The 16,616-nt window shown below is 41.7% G+C and overlaps 2 long non-coding RNA genes across 2 annotated transcripts in view; one reads left to right on the top strand and one right to left on the bottom strand.

Annotated features, from left to right (window-relative positions):
- 4930480M12Rik (RIKEN cDNA 4930480M12 gene) overlaps nucleotides 1-3,454 on the bottom strand; it is a 29,441-nt gene extending 25,987 nt beyond the window's left edge. Inside the window, exons 1-2 of the long non-coding RNA NR_046278.1 lie at nucleotides 3,405-3,454; nucleotides 1,034-1,155 (exon numbers count right to left, since the gene is read on the bottom strand). This is a non-coding gene — a long non-coding RNA (RIKEN cDNA 4930480M12 gene). The remainder of the gene's footprint in view (nucleotides 1-1,033; nucleotides 1,156-3,404) is intronic.
- A 761-nt stretch (nucleotides 3,455-4,215) lies between these two features.
- The window catches only part of Gm29687 (predicted gene, 29687), a 118,544-nt gene continuing 106,143 nt past the window's right edge, over nucleotides 4,216-16,616 (top strand). Inside the window, exons 1-2 of the long non-coding RNA NR_131149.1 lie at nucleotides 4,216-4,318; nucleotides 5,040-5,091. This is a non-coding gene — a long non-coding RNA (predicted gene, 29687). The remainder of the gene's footprint in view (nucleotides 4,319-5,039; nucleotides 5,092-16,616) is intronic.

The raw sequence follows: 16,616 nt of genomic DNA, 5'->3' as shown, positions 1-16,616 counted from the left end.
TATTCTAGAAAAGAAGCAATTGATTGAAGGTTTATGGTCTCTGGGCTCCAGTTCAGCACATATGTGCTGCAAATAATGAAAAAATATAATGTAAATGGCTAATAATGTCTCAGGGATCCATTCACGGATCCTAAGCATTTCAAGGGATTGTCTCCTAAAAATGGTCCTTTGAAGTTGTTGCTATTGTTGTGTGGAGCTATGTCTAGGCACATTGTATCAGAGAGAGATTGTATAAATCACCCAAAGCCACACAGGTAGGACAGAGACCTAGGAACTTATCACTATACTGTTCTAACTTCCAAACACACAAGTAGAGGTCAGATGTATTTGCCTTGAGGAAGCAAGAGAAAGACAAATGGTCAGAAACTGTCACCCTATCAGAATCCTTTGGTCGATAAACAAGCCCACCCTCCCTGACTGCCCTGCTCTCATTGACTAGACACCACAGACATGAAAATGTCTACAGAGGAGACTGGCAGAGGATAGAGAATGCTGAAGTTTCCATTAGACTACTCCTTGAGGGAGTAGGAAGGTGGCCTCTCTGGTTTTATGCACGTGAATTTTTTACTTGCTGTAGTAGAAAAGTCAAGGAATTTGGTTCTATCCCCGCCATAAATTAAGGATCAGTATTATAATGCTAAGTGATCAAATCTGCAGAGACAATGATATCCAATGCATTTGTTGTCGTCTTTATCCACAGACACATGTGAGGAATGCTGACTCAATCCATTCTGCAAACCAGAAAACATCAGTCTAATAGACAAAGATATTTGAATTTAGTCTCCAGGGATAGCCTTTCCAGAATTTAAAGGGACCACTTCTGTTTGCAGATCCAGTTGCTGTCATTAACTCCTGGATTGAAGGAATGGCTCCTAGCATGGTAAGTCTGTCTGGCTTAGAGTAAGTAACCTGATCCATAGACACCAGTAGTACACACAAATAGCCCTTCTGTTCTCACTGAGAAAAATAAAACAGCCATCTCCCTTGATTTCTTTTTAAACAAAACAAAAGACAACAAAGAAAAAAAACATACCTCTATAAAAAGTTGTAATATCCAAAATGAATTCAAGACCACTCAGTGCCTTCCCCTTCGAACAGGACTTTCCAAATTGTACTTGCAGGCCAACTGCAGAGCCAGATAAGGAGGCTGGCTGACTAAACAAATATATAAACATAATTTTAGAGGTCAAAATGATTAACCCTGCAGCTACCAAAACAATATTAGCTGTTCTCAGAGAAATAACCATAACAAGATTAGCAATTCTCCTGCCCCCTACCCCCCACTGAATTCTGACAAAGACCACAAACCACCCTGACCTTGTTGGGAGAATTCCTCTGATGTTAATAGTTGTGACATTAATAGCTGATCCATAAGTTCAAAATGTACTATTACTTTGTTGACCAAATCATAATAACCCACCATGGGAGCAAGCAAAGTGAGTCACTAGGCCAAAGGGTTACTTAGTCACTATACAAACCAACCAATGGCTGAAAGGGTTACTTGCTACACCAATGAGAACCTTGTTGCTCAAATCTACCCCTTACAAAGGTATAAAAAGTGTTCTTTCTTTGTTTTGGGTTTCTCCTCTGGCCTGTGTGCTGGGAGGGGAGTCCCCAACATGTTGGATCAATAAAAATCCTCATGCGTTTTGCAGCAATGGCGGTGGTCTCTGTGGTCTTTCTGAGTAAGGGTCTTTTGATGAACTCTAACAAAGTCACAAATCAGGCTGTCCACTAGAATTCAAATCAGATTTTATATTTCAGGGGTTTATAAAAAACCAAAAGAGCAAACAACAAACAGACAGACAAAAAAAAAAAAAAAAAAAAAAAAAAAAAAAAAAAACTCCAAAAAACAAAAAAACCCTCCAGAAGACATAGAAAGAGGTAGCTAGCCAGTTTTCACCACTAACTCGCTTTCAGGGACCTGGGGCCATTTGATGACAGGTTTGCTTTGCTCCTCTATCCTGTGGGTAGACTGCACCCACTGTCTTCATTTCCTGGGCTGTAGTGCTCCCATCCATAAATCAGGGAAACTGGAGATCAGTAATGAAGGGGGTCAGCCAGTTTCACTATTAAATTCCTCAAAGCTGTGGAAGCTGGCCCTGGTGTCTAATCTCACTCCCAGTGTATTGTAATGTCATAGTAACCCAGGTGCAGTCCCCAGGATTTCATCAGAGAGGGCACAGACAATGCCCAGGCTATGAGGCTAGGAATCAGTCCAACAGGTGTTTATTTGTTTGTTATTGTTGAAATTCAGAATCTGAATTACAGTTCCATTAAAAGGGGGACCAAAAAAAAATCTGCCTCTTTCTAGATAGAACCAATCAGTTAAGGGAACAAGAATGAAATATCCTGGAATATGACATATAGTACTGCTGATACTGGATCCTAGGCTTCCGGATTGGGAAGGAAAAAGGACAAGTTTTATCAGGAGATGAGAGCCCTTTGGGAAGGAGCCCAGTAGCTCCTAACTCTCCCTGACTCCCCAGCTGACAACAGTGAAACACTGATTAAGAGGCTGCTGTTTTTTTCCCAATGGTAGCAGCAATCGTTCCCTGGAAGCCAGCTCTCTTGATTAATGTATAAAGGAGATGCGAAAACATACACTCTGCTTTTCTGATACTAAATATACACACCTTTAATCTCTGTTCTCCAGCCTATGCAAGAGCTCACCAGAGAAGAAAATCAAATAGCATACTGTATACAGAAGCTCTCTCCCCCCAAATGCCTGGTTCCTGATTAGAGCAAGAAGAAAGAATAGGATGCCACAGGGAAAGGCACACATCCAAACTATGGAGAGATATCATATTCCTTCTCTCAAGGAAGTGAGGAGCATCTATATGTTTTAATTAAAATATGAAATGCATTTAAGTAAATCTCACTAAGCTCTGAGTCAGCACCTTTAGAAATCATTTTCTCTTTGTTGCAGCCAAATGCAAAGTGATTGATCCGACTGCGAAGTGTAGGGTTTGTGGGACTGTATCAATCCGCCATTTGGAGACTCCGCGCCAACAGTTGTATTTGGTAAGGCGAGTACTAGAGGGAACTCGTAGAAAACTAAAATGCTTGTCAACAGATGAGACACAAATGTACGATCCAAAGCTGTTTCTGGAACGAGCCATTTGGGGAACTGCCACACAGCTTGAGAGATCTGAAAGAAAATGCAGGCTCCACGTGACAACTTTAAATAAAACATAAAGGCCTTTGCTCACAGGGTGGGGGGTCTTACTCTTGCTGATCTACTAGTTTTCCCTGAAAATTGTATTAGCTTGGAAAGTAAACACAATTACTCTGTGAATGCAAATTATGCTTCTAACTAATTACTGATCGAATCCAGCAAAGGACAGCCACATTTTTGTCTTTTGAAATATAATATAAGAAACATTTGTAGTGTGGAGGCTTACCTTGTCCGTCCGAGGAAATTAATTTTCTTTCCTTACCCAGAAAGATTGGTAATTAGCTGGGAGTGTGATGTTCCCTTGTTGCTATGACTACAGCAAGACTTCATAAGGCCCCAGGACTGAGAAAGAGCAAAGGTGACAGAGCCCTTGAGGGAGAGATACTTCCTTGCGGAGCAAGTACAGCCAGCTACCCACCCCATCACACAAGAAGAAGAGGAGCTGGGTTAAGCCTACGGTGCTAATTTACAAAGTATTTTAAAATCAAAGATTGTCCGCACAACATTGTTAACTTTATCTTCTTTTTTCCCCCTCCTTTTTCTTCCTCTGTTTTAAACCCAGGTGTTCTAGGTAATTTGATATTGCTATTGCCTCCAGGGATTTTGTTTGTTTGCTAGTTTTAATCCAAGGAAGTAAAAGAGGCCTCTCAGAGCCACAAGGTTGAAGGTCAAAGATCCCTGGGGTCTGCTGAGCCTAAAAACCCTCCCATGTGGACATTTTCTTAGGTAGAGGAGGCTGCCCATGCTGGAATTTGAGTTTGAGAGCAAGCTTAAACCCCAGAAGCTTCACAATCTTAAACAAGACTGATTCCCCATCATCCTAGTCTTACTTTCCCTGTTGCTTTCTTAACGTTTGATATGAATCTAGGATTCTGTAGGATAGACTTGGACCACCAACACACTTGTTTTTCTGTTTTAAATATGTCACGTTATGAGTCTGTTGTCCTGTTCCCAGCATCCCCCACGTGCTGAGGCAGGTGCTGGCATGAAGCGAGTGAGTGTGAGCCTTTAGGGAATTCACGTGGAAGGGAAGGAGAAGGGTGCACTTACAGGAATAGCATTGGTGCTTAGGGTAGGAAATGAAGGAACGGAGACAAACCTTGACCAATTCGGAGCTACCAAAGTGGAGGACATGGTGAGGTAGGCATGCAGTGATCACAGATAGCAGATGAGCCTCATGGTCTCTTTTCCTCTAAGAATCATACAAGGAGTTTTGAGCATTTCCTTGTGAGGGATCCTATCATTGTCACAGTATAAGTAAATCACATGCAAAGCTACATACTTTTGTCTCATGCATTACAGAAAAAAAGGAAAGCCAAAATTCAGCTCTGGAAGTCTAAGAATGTATGGCTATATTTCTAAAATGTAGCCCATCATACAAAGAAAACAAAAAGACAGACACTCAGTGACGACTTCCTCCTCCTCCTCCTCCTCCTCCTCCTCCTCCCTCCCTCCCTCCCTCCCTCCCTCCCTCCCTCTCCCTCCTTCTCTCTCTTTCTCTCTCCTACCCCTCTCCCCCGTGTGTGTATGGGTGTAGTGGGTGGGTATACACAACTGTACATGTATGTGTAGAAGCCAGTGTGAGATGTATTCTCCATCATGGTAGTAGGTGGGTGTGCACATCTGTGCATGCATGTGTTGAAGCCAGCAGTCAGTATGAGATGTCTTCTTTTGGTACCTTCTCCTGTCTAGAACCGTAAGCCAAAATAAACTCTTGCTCCCATAATTCACTTCTAGTTGTGGCATTTTATCTCAGCAACAGAGAAGTAGCTGAGACATTAAGGTAACAATGTAGTGGCAGAGCTTGTGCTTAGCATTGGAAGGTTCTGATTTCAATCTCTAGTGTATCCTCTCCCCACAGAGAACATCATTACCCATCAACACAACAGAAACCTTTATATCCCTTAAAAATGGTGAGTACATTTTATATTTCTTCTTTGGAACAAATTTTATACTATAAAAAATTAAGAAGTATGTTTATATAGTGTTCTATTATTTATCTTTAAAAAATGAGTGTGAGCCTTAATAAGTTAAAATAGTTGTCATGGATGCTTGATGGCTTGGGTTTAATTCATGAAACCCATAAGGTGAGAGGAAAAGCATCCCTCAAACTCTACACTTTTGCCTAGGCAAGTACAACCATACAGACATGGACACAGACACAGACACAGACACAGACACAGACACAGACACAGACACAGACACAGACATAGATGCACATGCACGCACACACAGAGAGGGAGAGGGAGAGGGAGAGGGAGAGGGAGAGGGAGAGGGAGAGGGAGAAAGAGGGAGAGGGAGAAAGAGGGAGAGGGAGAGCAGAGTTGATTAATTGAAAACAAATAAAAGCTTAATGTATTCATTTAAAGATTAATATATACATACTTGTACATAAATATGGTGCTTCTGGGAGAGTACATAAGAAACTGGTGAGCTGGTTTTCTTTGCTAAGACATGAGAAAGGTATAATTTTTCTTGATTTCTCGTTCATGCACTGTGACAACTGTGTCATATTTTTAAATGAGTCCTACGAAAGTGGGCATATCAACTAAGGAGAAAAACTGCTTTACTCACTCAATTTAGAATTTATTTTTTCTCTCCTTTCTTATGAATCCTGGAATATTCTTAGCTGTTTTTATTACTTCCCCCTTCCTTTTGTCCTCCTCTGCCTTTGTGTTAGCAGCCACAGTCTCTTGAGTGTCCTGTTTCGTCTGCTTTATTTTTCTGTAGAACTTCATGGATTCTTTTGTAATTTCTGCAGCACTGCTACCAATTTAACCATGTTTTGACCACTACATTTATTCAGTTTAGTACATGTTTAATTTCTATATTCTTAATTGAGAATTTGTTTGATTCTTTTAAGTTGGCTTAGCGTTTTTATATACTGGATCTTCTAAAAAATATTTACTTGGATTATTATCTCTCTAAATTCTGGTTTCATTATTTCTAGTACATGACACTCTCTAGACCAACCTTTTGTTATCTTCCTTCATAAACACGTATGCACTTCTTCCTTCCCCACCTCTCTCTCCCCTTCTCTCTCTCTTTCTCTCTCTCCCTCTCTCTGACTTGCTCTCTCTGCCTGCCTGTCTGTCTGTCTGTCTGTTTGTCTCTGTCTCTCTCTGTGTGTATTTGTATGTGTATGTACATGTCTGTGTGAGTGCATGTGAAAACTAGAGAATGCTTTTTGATGTCTTCCTCTGTCCCTCTCTGTCTCACTTTCTTTGGACAGCATCTCTCACTGAACTGCATGCTCACTGTTAGGTTAAGCTGTATGGTCAGTGAACTCCAGGGATCTGCCTGTATTCTGCAATCCCCAGCACAGGCTCTAAGAGTTAGACCCAACTTTCTATGTGGTTTCTAGGAATTCAAACATAGATCCTTATATTTACAGACCAAGTGCTCTTCTCCAGTGATCCATCGCCCCAGAACTGTGCATTGTACTTTAACATCTGAGTTAATGTACCTTAGTTGTACATGTTAGCGTGGTTTAGGATAGGACGTGTTCCCAGCATGCAGTGATCAAGTCTGGTCTCCCTTGCACCTCTTCCCTATCCCTTTTCCAGCCTCTGGTCTTCACTGTTCTGTTATCAGCTCCAAGCTTTCTTTTTTAAATATCCATGCATAAGGAAAATCGTTGACTGCTCTTCTTTGTCTGTTCATTTCCCTTAATGGAATGCCCTCCAGTGCCACTTAAGTCACTGCAGATGGTAACTTCTCAGTTTTGTGATTTTGCTCATAAACTCATCTTTCCTAAGTCTTAGCCCATGTCTTTTCTCTTGTGTGGGGATCCCATGAGATAGGGCTGGCTGACTGGCTGACTGGTTGTCTGTTTGATTCTGTCGAGGGTATCTCCACAGGAAAAGTGGGTTTTTAAGTACAGACCCTGTGGACCCATGGATTGGTCTCTGGGTAGAAATACCTAACAGAATTGTGTTCCTTTCAGAGAAATAGACACCCTCTTTGTTTCCTCCCCTTTGGACACATTCTTCATTCCATTTTTATAAATTAGTAGCACTTGGGAGATGTGTATTCCTCAAAGAGTTTCCTTCAATTCCCACCCCAACTGCTTTTTGCCTTGTGACTTTGACTCTTTTTTGTATGCTGCCATAAAAATTCAGTCGTCAAACATCGGTGGACTTGCAAGCATTACAGACTGGAGCAGTCAAAGCTTTGCATCCCAGTCCTGTGGCCTCCACCTACTTTATACTTCAGGTAACACACTTTTCCTTTCAGTTGCAAAACTGAATACTCATTATGTGAATTGGAGACACCTTTAAGACAGGTAATCCTAAATTTGGGGGAAAATATTTATAATAAAGAAATTACTCAAAGGAAGGTTTCCAGAACTTAGAAGAACACCTGCATATGAAGAAACCTAGGGTAACTAAGGAAGCAGAGGTAAAGGGATCTTAATAGCAGCTAAGGTCACAGTGGGGTGTGGGTTCTAGACCACTGAACTCTGGCTCTCTGCTGACTGGCACAGGAAGCCACTGAGTGATGCAGGAGACAGATGACATGTTCTGAGTCATGCTCCAAGTTGCTCAATCATCCATGGTGTTAGTGCACATGCAAATCAGGGAGACCAGCTGTGAAGTCACCGCAATAACCCAAGTCACAGTGGGAGGTTCAGGCACGGTATCAGTGACAGGGTGGCATGCCGTCACTGGATGCTGTGTGTACTAAGGTCGGACTTTCTCATGGACTGAACACACATCTTGAAAGAAGTAGAAGAGTCAACCTCCAGTGTCTCCAGCCCTTTTTCAAATCCAATTTAATCAAACCCCAAATCCCATCCCTCCTTCCAAACTTGTTCTTCTCATTGATCGCCCATTTTGACTTCTGGTAACTCTCTTCTTTTAGTTGTCAAGCCTGAAATCTACAAGTTACTTTGACAAGTTTCAGATCCATGTCTGGTCTTATCATTGGACTTATGTTTTATGAAAAAAAAACAAAAAACAAAATAAAACACAAAAAGAATAAAGTGGAGTCCTATTCCAAAGCAAATTTATATTTCCCATAACCATCCCCAGCAGAAAGGAATCAGCATGTGTTGTGGGATTATTATTTAAATGTTTATAGTCTGCCATTTTCTTCACACCAAGGCCCCAGCAGTGTAAGTCAGCCAGGCTCATGCAGGTATTGTCTGCTCCATCTGGTCCTTGGCGTTCTGCAGGTAGGCCCTGGATGGTGCAGTAGCTGATCAGACGGGCTCACACAGGTATTGTCTCCTCCATCTGGTCCTCGGCGTTCAGCAGGCAAGCCCTGGATGGTGCAGCAGCTAAGAGTCCATATGGTCTCAGGTGTAGCCCCAGGTAGAGCATATTGCTGCATGCCGGTCTGCAGGCCCTGAGGCAGGAATGACTGCTGGGAAGCATACATCTGAGTGAAGTGGCCACTGCTGTGCCCAAATCAGAGGGCAGAAGGTGTTCTTGGCTCCCATGATGCTCCACACTTCCAGGATCGGTTGGAAACCAAGACGCCATCCTGAACGGCAAATGTCATGCCCAGGCAGCATTCAGAGACAGTACTGAAAATGTACTCTTCTCTGTCTGCTCTCTGCCCTGCTAAATCAGAGAAGGGTTTGGAAACCGTGTAGATGGAAAATGGCATGCCTGGGGTCTCAGAGTGGAGTCTCTGCAGTTTGCTCTGCTTTCTCATCTCCCCACTGGTGATTTAGGAGTTTTGTTCTTTCCTTCATTTCTAAATATGGAAGTAGTTGTTATCTGTCCTAAATGCAACCGCACATGTATTACTTCATCCATAGAGCCAAGAGAGAGTCAGTATGCTCTTCAGTCCTTGAAGAGCTAACTGTGTTTTCTTGGAGTTTAATATTCACTCTCAGTTATGAAGTATCCAACAAAAGAAAGTGTGTGTGCATTCTTACTGATACAAGGAAATGCTGTGAACTTGGTGCCTGTAAACCACAGAAGTGTCTCACAGCTCTGGTGGTTAGATGTCCAAGTTCAACATACCAGCAAATGGGCATGTGGAAGTCCCACTTTGATCCATAGCTGCTCACTTATTGCTGCATCCTTATATAGTAGAAGAGCCAGAGGTTTCTTTTGGGAATTTTACCACGAGAACAAACAGAATAATAAAGCAATAACAATAATAATAATGATGGTGATGATAATAACCTGTGATCACAACACCCCAAGATACCTCCTATTACCATGACATAGGATTTAAAATTTGAGTGCATAAATTGTGAGGGGCACAGACACACAATGCCATAGAACTTTTCAACATGGGGTTGTTCTTGTCTGCCTTCTTTCTCCTCGTCTCACAGCTCACTGCTGACCAAGGCACACCTTTGGTGCCCTATTCATTTGGGTTTTCTTACTTTCTTTTTCTGTCATTCCATGTACATGTCTGAATCTATTAACTTTTTAAAGTCATATGCCGGTCTGGAAGATGGTTTAGTGAATAAAGACTGAGTCCCATCTCAGGACCCCCATGATTGAAGAGAGCAACCAGCTCCTGGAAGTTCTCTTCTGACCCACTAATGTGCACTGTGGCATGTTAGCACTCTCCCAATAAGCAAATCCAATATAAAGATCCTGGAGTCAGCTTTATAAAGAAGTGCCCAAAGAGTAGAAATTTGATCATGAATGATATGGTATAAAATTGTCTAGTTTTTCCCTTTTCAAATAATACTTGGAATTTAATTTGACCCTACAATACAAAAACAAGACAAAAAATAATGTATGCATATTTTTGAACAATAAAAGGGATCAAATAACATTATTTTCATAGTGTTTTAAAGTATATAAAAGAGTTTCATTTTCAAATTCTTTGAATCTACTTGCTATTGTATATTTATTAAGTTTTAATAGAGTCTGTATATCCCAAGGCAAACTCAAACTTGCTACATATCCAAGTACAACTTTGAACTTCTAATCCTCCTGAGTGTGAGAATCACAGATACATACCACTAAATCCAGTATGTGTCTTACTGAGGAACCAAACTCAGGATTTTGTGCTTGTTGGGGAAGCAGTCCACCCATGCAGCCACATCTTTGCATCCCCATTTGCTCTATAAGACTCTACCAGTTCAATCCCAGTTTGAACTTTAGTAGTTCAAACAGATGGCAGTTTGTGTCTCATAAAAAGCAAGGCTGGGGATGTAACTCCGGCAGTAGGGTGCTTGCCTGGCATGAATGAGGCAGCGTATTTGATCTCGGGCACACTGGATATGCCATGAATGCCAGCACTGGGCAGGTAAAGTGAAGGGAATCACAAGTAGAAGTCATTCTTGAATACACAGTGCGTTTGAGGCCAACCTGGGCTACTTGCAATAAACAAGCTTTAAAAATTTAAAAATCAAGTGTATAAACATAATATTGACATCATGGATAAGAAAGAATGTTCCGTGTCATTCTCATGGTTTTATTTGAATTAAGTAGGAATTGTGGTTTATAAGAAGAGAGAGAAATTATGGTTAAGTGTAAGAGCAGAATTTTTATAGCTCTGCAAAGAGGTTTTTTTTGGGGGGGGGAGGTTCGAGACAGGGTTTCTCTGTATAGCCCTGACTGTCCTAGAACTCGCTTTGTAGACCAGGCTGGCCTCGAATTCAGAAATCCGCCTGCCTCTGCCTCCCGAGTGCTGGGATTAAAGGTGGACGCCACCTGACTTTCTGCAAAGAGTTTTATAATGCAGGGGACACTGAGGATATGTGAGATGAAGCTTTCTGAATGTGTTAATACCAGTCACTTTGAGTGTCTACTTGTCAGCCTGGCATGACGGGGGGTTACATGCCGTAGTGTTCTGTCAACAGATGACAGTCATACTTAAGCTTCCAAGTAGCAGTGAAGTGACCTTTGTGGTCAGACCCTTTGTACCTTTGACTACAACAAAGTTGATTGGAATTGTCTTGGGCATTTGCCTGTGAGGCCTTACCTGACTGATTACGGGGTATTTGCGCAGTCAAGAGACGGCATGCATATTGTCATCACAAGAGAGGCCATGGATACTGTCATCTTCTCCTGATGTTATTGTCTACTCCACAGAGAAGAATGATGAGGTTTCAAATTCTTCACCCTATGCATGTCTGTGGACTTGTGATTTTTGCTCCTTTTGGCATTACAGAGCCATGAAGACCGTGTTTTGTGTCTCACCTTCATCTCCTCTCATCTATGTAGATTCTTGTTGGGAGATCTCTTTCATTTGATCCTCAGATGAATGTATCTTTCCCATATCCATCCTTTTCTCGTGTGGCCCCCCAATGGTGTTGTTTGCTTCAGGGGTCTTCATTACCTAGAAATAGGAGCATCATACTTATTGTATCCTCTCCAGGTGTAGGTCACCCCATGTAATACTGAGGTATTCCTTACAACCTACCCACAAACTGCTTCAGAGAAACTGTTTTCCCACCTCACTCAGAAAATACATATTTTCATATATATATATATACTGCCTGCTACTTAACCTGTTACTATTTCAAACTCAGTGGGCTATTATTAGGAGAAGGAATTTCCTGATACCCTTTGCCTAAGAGACTGGCCCCAAGGGCCTAGCTTTATACTTTCACTGGAAGCTCTGTGGAGGCTGAAGCTTGCATAATTGGCTTTGACACACTGTAAGTGGCTAAGACGCTGGTGCTTTGGAGGGAGGGATGATGGTATGCAGCCTCTCCTGTAAAGAGAGGATGGGCTGAGCAGCACTGTTATCGAAGGTTTGCAGATGGCCGTGCAAATGGGATGCTATCCTGGAAGCATCATGTGGAGTGGGGAGAGACGTTTCTGCCTATGTCCTCATGTTTGAAATTTGTTCACTCCGAGTCCTGATGGTCACAGTGTCTGGGCACCACACCATGTGTCCTCCACAAGGGTAAAGAAGGCCACTTCTTTTAGTCCTTAGAGCAGCAGCAGTAGCTAATGGGCCCCATAGGATAATTCTGGACTCGGGGCTAAAAGGAAGGAGTGAGGACTGGGCACAAGGCACAGCTCAAAAGCAGGGAGACTTGAGTTCAACCTCCAAAACTCTTGAAAATGGCACAGAGAGTAGAGGTACCTACAGTCCTCCTTTTAGGGAAGCAGAAGCAGACTGATCTCAGAGGTTCACTGCTGGACAACTAGTATATCTGAATTAGTGATTCGAGGTTCAATGAGAGGCCTTGTCTATATATATTATTAACATTATCCCTGCTACCCCTGCTTGAAGTTTGAGGTGTAAGCTCTTAGCTGTTCTTGCTGCCTTTCCTAGTGCTTGCTGCCATCCTATTCTGCCTTGGTGGTGATGAATTCTTATACTTCTGTAGCTGTAAGCCCACAATAAACCATTCCTTCTGTAAGTTACCTTGGTCATGGTATCTTATCACAGTGATTGAAAATGTTTTCCACACATGGCTGGAGGCATTCTTCTGTTTATCTTGCCATCCTTTCCAGAAAGGGCAATGTCACACTCAGAAATGTGATACTTGGAAAGTGCTCGACATAGCGGACTTACTATAGATGTATCAAGTACAATAATGGTCAAGGTCTTATGACTTTGTTTCCCTTTAGGTAAAGGACTAGCCAATGGGAAATACCTGAGGATGTAGTAGATCCTTCTACATGGAAACAGTGAAATGAAAAAAAAAATCAGTTTTTCAGAGACAAATTCCAAATAGCATAACAAAAGCAATCTCAGTTCCTTACAACCATAGGCACAGATGGGACCAAAGATCTCAGCATATCCATGTGTCAAATATTATCCTCATACCAGAAGCAACATTAACAAGCTAACATAAAGAATTCAAGGATGGAGTACTAAAAATGAATCTTAAAATAAGACAGACATTTCTTTTTATATTTATAATTATCCTAAGTGATTTCTTAAGATTTTTCTCTGTAGGAGTCAAAAATAGAAACTTGAATAATATCTATTACTTATATTTCTCTCTAGATTGTGACTTCTAAGAAGGCAGGCATTTTTGCTTATATAATTTCCCAATATCCTAGCTCCTATACACTGCATGTAGACACACACACTCTCAATTAGCATAATGCTTGAAATTGTAAACCTCAATAAATCTTCAAATGGAGTGGTTGTTTCAAGTTACTTGATGATCATTAAGATGTTGCCATGAAACAGTGTCAACCGGCCAGAGCTCACAGTGACTAGACCACCAACAAAAGAGTACACGTGGAGCAACCTATGGCTCTGGCCGCATAAGTGGCAGAGGATGGCCTTGTTGGACATCAGTGGGAGGAGCATCCCTTGGGCCTGAGGGTGTTTGATGCCCCAGTGTAGGGGAATACCATGGCAGGAAGAAGGGAGTGGGTAGGTGGGTGGGGGAGCACCCTCATAGAGGCAGAAGGGAGGAGGGATAGGATAGAGGGTTTCCAAAGGGGAGACCTGGAAAGGGGAAAAACATTTGAAATGTAAATAAAAATACCCAATAAAAAAGAATAAATTATGTACCTATAAAAAAAAAGAAAAAAAAAAGATGTTGCCCTGAGAGCTGCAGGGAGAGCTCAGCTGGTAAGTCACTTGCCTTGAGGCATGGTAACCTGAGTTCAATTGCAAGAACCAACAAAACAGAACCAGATGTAATGGTGTTCAAATATACTCCCAGCACTGTGGGTGGAGAAAGAGATGAGTCCTTGAGGTTCTCTGATCAGTCAAAATAGCCTCCTTAGTAGTCTTCAGGCTAATGAATGACTCTGCCTTAGGCTAATAGCTCCCAAGGAACAATCCTTGATTTGTTTCCTCCTCTGATCTCTATACACATGTATGTACATGCATTCATGCACATCTACACACACACACACACACACACACACACACACACACCCCTTTGTACTTATACAAGGATGTTTCTATGGATTATATAGTGCATTGCTGAGTGGGGACACCAGAGCATGTTTCTCCTATCTGCTTGTGACATATCTCTAAAACACACTGTCAACTATGACTAAGACAATGAAGAAGAGTAACTCTACAGACATTGCCTTGGTCAGTATGAGGAAGGGGAAAGCGCTTGTTTTTCAGAGATTAGACTCATAGTGAATGCGTATGTTTTCTGTTTGCAGATTCTGGTGAGGTATAACAGCTGAATGACTGATGTAAGGGATGAGAGGGGAGGGTATCGAATCCACCTTGAGAATCAGATGTTGTCCCCAGATGAATCACTGAGCTATAGCTCAGTGCAGGAACTTTCTAGGTAGACTGGGAAGAAAGATGCATGCATTAGATACAGAACCCAGTCAAGAGCCCACCATATCATCATGAATGATTAGATTTTATCGTAAACTTCTTGATAGTAGGGACTATGTCTATAGCACTGTGATTATCACAAAACTTGTTCCATAAACAGCTGTCAGATCAATATATGGAAGAGAGAAATGGCCTCCCAGACTGCCAATTGATTTGAATAATTCTTGCCTCATTTTAAATACCTGGCATTTGACCTACACTTTCCACATATGGCTTATCTGAAAGTGGGGGAAAAACAGAAATGGTGCTGAAGTTAAATTTTCAAGTAAGAAGATGGCAATTTTAAATAGCTATAGCAGAGGATGGGAAAGAAGATAATGGTGAGGAAAGTCAATGGTCTTTCTGATAGCAGAAGTCTGGGTGATACCCTAAAAGGTAGATCAGATGTCCTATTCCTGTCTCTGCTCCATTGTGACCTGCTTTCTCTTTGCAATAAACCTGCATGCTGTAGCTAAGGAGTCTGTGAAGCTCAATGACATACACCCCAACTGGTAAAGAGGATGTGACAATCAAGCCTATTCTTAAGTGACAGTTGAATTGAACTTTTCTGGAAAGTGAGTTGAGGGAATGAAAGGTGAGGGGACTTTTAATGGCCCTGCTGTGAGGTGTCCATCAGAATCGTGAGTTTTTCTCCCACCTAGAGACATGACTGGCCATGCCAATGACCTTCAATCTGTGATATCCAAGACATAATTCTTGTACTGACATTGAACTGCAGTCTAGGACAGCTGCATAGACAGGAATAGGACATCTGATCTACCTCTTGGATATCATCCAGACTTCTGCTATCAGAGAGACCATTGACTTTCCTCGCCATTATCTTCTTTTGCAATTTGGCAGAGAAGGCAGCTGGGCCACTCTGGAAGCTAATGGCTATTATGAGGCTACAGATTTTGAGGGACCTACAGACCTCCCCCACCCCAGTGTTACCTCATAGCCTATGTATTAATGAAGACATCTTTGCTTTCATTTCTGGTTTACAGTTCCAGACAGATAGGTCCATAATGGTGGGAAAAGCATGGGAACAGGCAGTTATAGTACCAGAAGCAGGACGCTTGTTGATCTCATTTACCCACCCCTCCCTCTTTTGATAGTGCCTTACTGTGTAATCCTGGCTAGTCTTCAACTTGCTTTGCAGATCAGGAGACCAGGATGAACTCACAGAGATTTATTGTTTCTATTTTTGTCTCTCAAGTGCTGAAATACAAGGTGTTCATCACCTTGATTGATCATCTTTATGATAGACAGACAGACAGATAACACATTTGAGAACATAGAAAGTGAGGTGAGGCTATAAATCCTCAAAGCCCACCCCCAGTATCCATTGGCATACTTCCTCCAGCAAGACTGCGCCTCCTAAAAGGGTCCATGATCTCCTCAAATAGTACAACCAACTAGAGACCAATCATTCAAATATATAAGCTATGAGAGATTTTTCTTTTTGTTCATACCATCTCAGGGGCCATGTAAAAATCAAGACTTGCTGCCCTGGTTTGCATTTAGAATGAACCCAAATGCATATGAAAACTCTGTTACATTTTACTGCTGTTGTTATTGCAGTATGTGATATGTGTATTCACCCTCAAATTTTAAATCCATTACAAGGAACAAACAAATCTATTTTTTTAATTAGTGTCTGGGACTGAGGCCACACACTTCTTCCTTTTCCCATTTGCATCTTCTTTAGATGGGCTGAGCAGATGTGTGTTTCACCTTATTCTAAAAGCCAGCATCCTGGGGCTCTGTCTTTGTGCAGGCTGCTGTAGGAGGTGGCAGAAAACTCATTCCCTCAGCCCATTTTGTTACCTCAGCAGGAAATCTGTAGAATTTTTAGAATTTTCAATGACCTTGCACTTGAAACTATAGCTAACAGAAAAATGACTGCTGGGCATTTTACATTGTTTTGGTTTCATTGGTCAGGATTATCTATGCAGTCATTCAAACATGAATTCTTGGGCTTCTTCCCTAATTCATTTTAGAAACTTCATTTGCTATCACCTTCTTCCTTCAAAATCTTCAGTACTGCTCAAATCTATTCCTTCTTCACTGTGTCCATTACTTCTGTCTAAATTCATTTTTTTCAGCTCATCCCTACAAGATCCCTTTCAAATTTCTAACTATCCATAGGAGAAACTGGTGTGGAAACATTTTGAGGGATTCAAAGAAAGACAGATCATGGACATGGACATGGACATTCTAGAGGACAAAGTAGTCTTGGGACATAGACTGAGCACCT

Source organism: Mus musculus, chromosome 12, assembly GCF_000001635.26.
Source record: "Mus musculus strain C57BL/6J chromosome 12, GRCm38.p6 C57BL/6J".
Classification (NCBI taxonomy): domain Eukaryota; kingdom Metazoa; phylum Chordata; class Mammalia; order Rodentia; family Muridae; genus Mus; species Mus musculus.
Note: the sequence above shows the minus strand (reverse complement) of the source record. Positions and strands in the feature narration are given on the sequence as shown.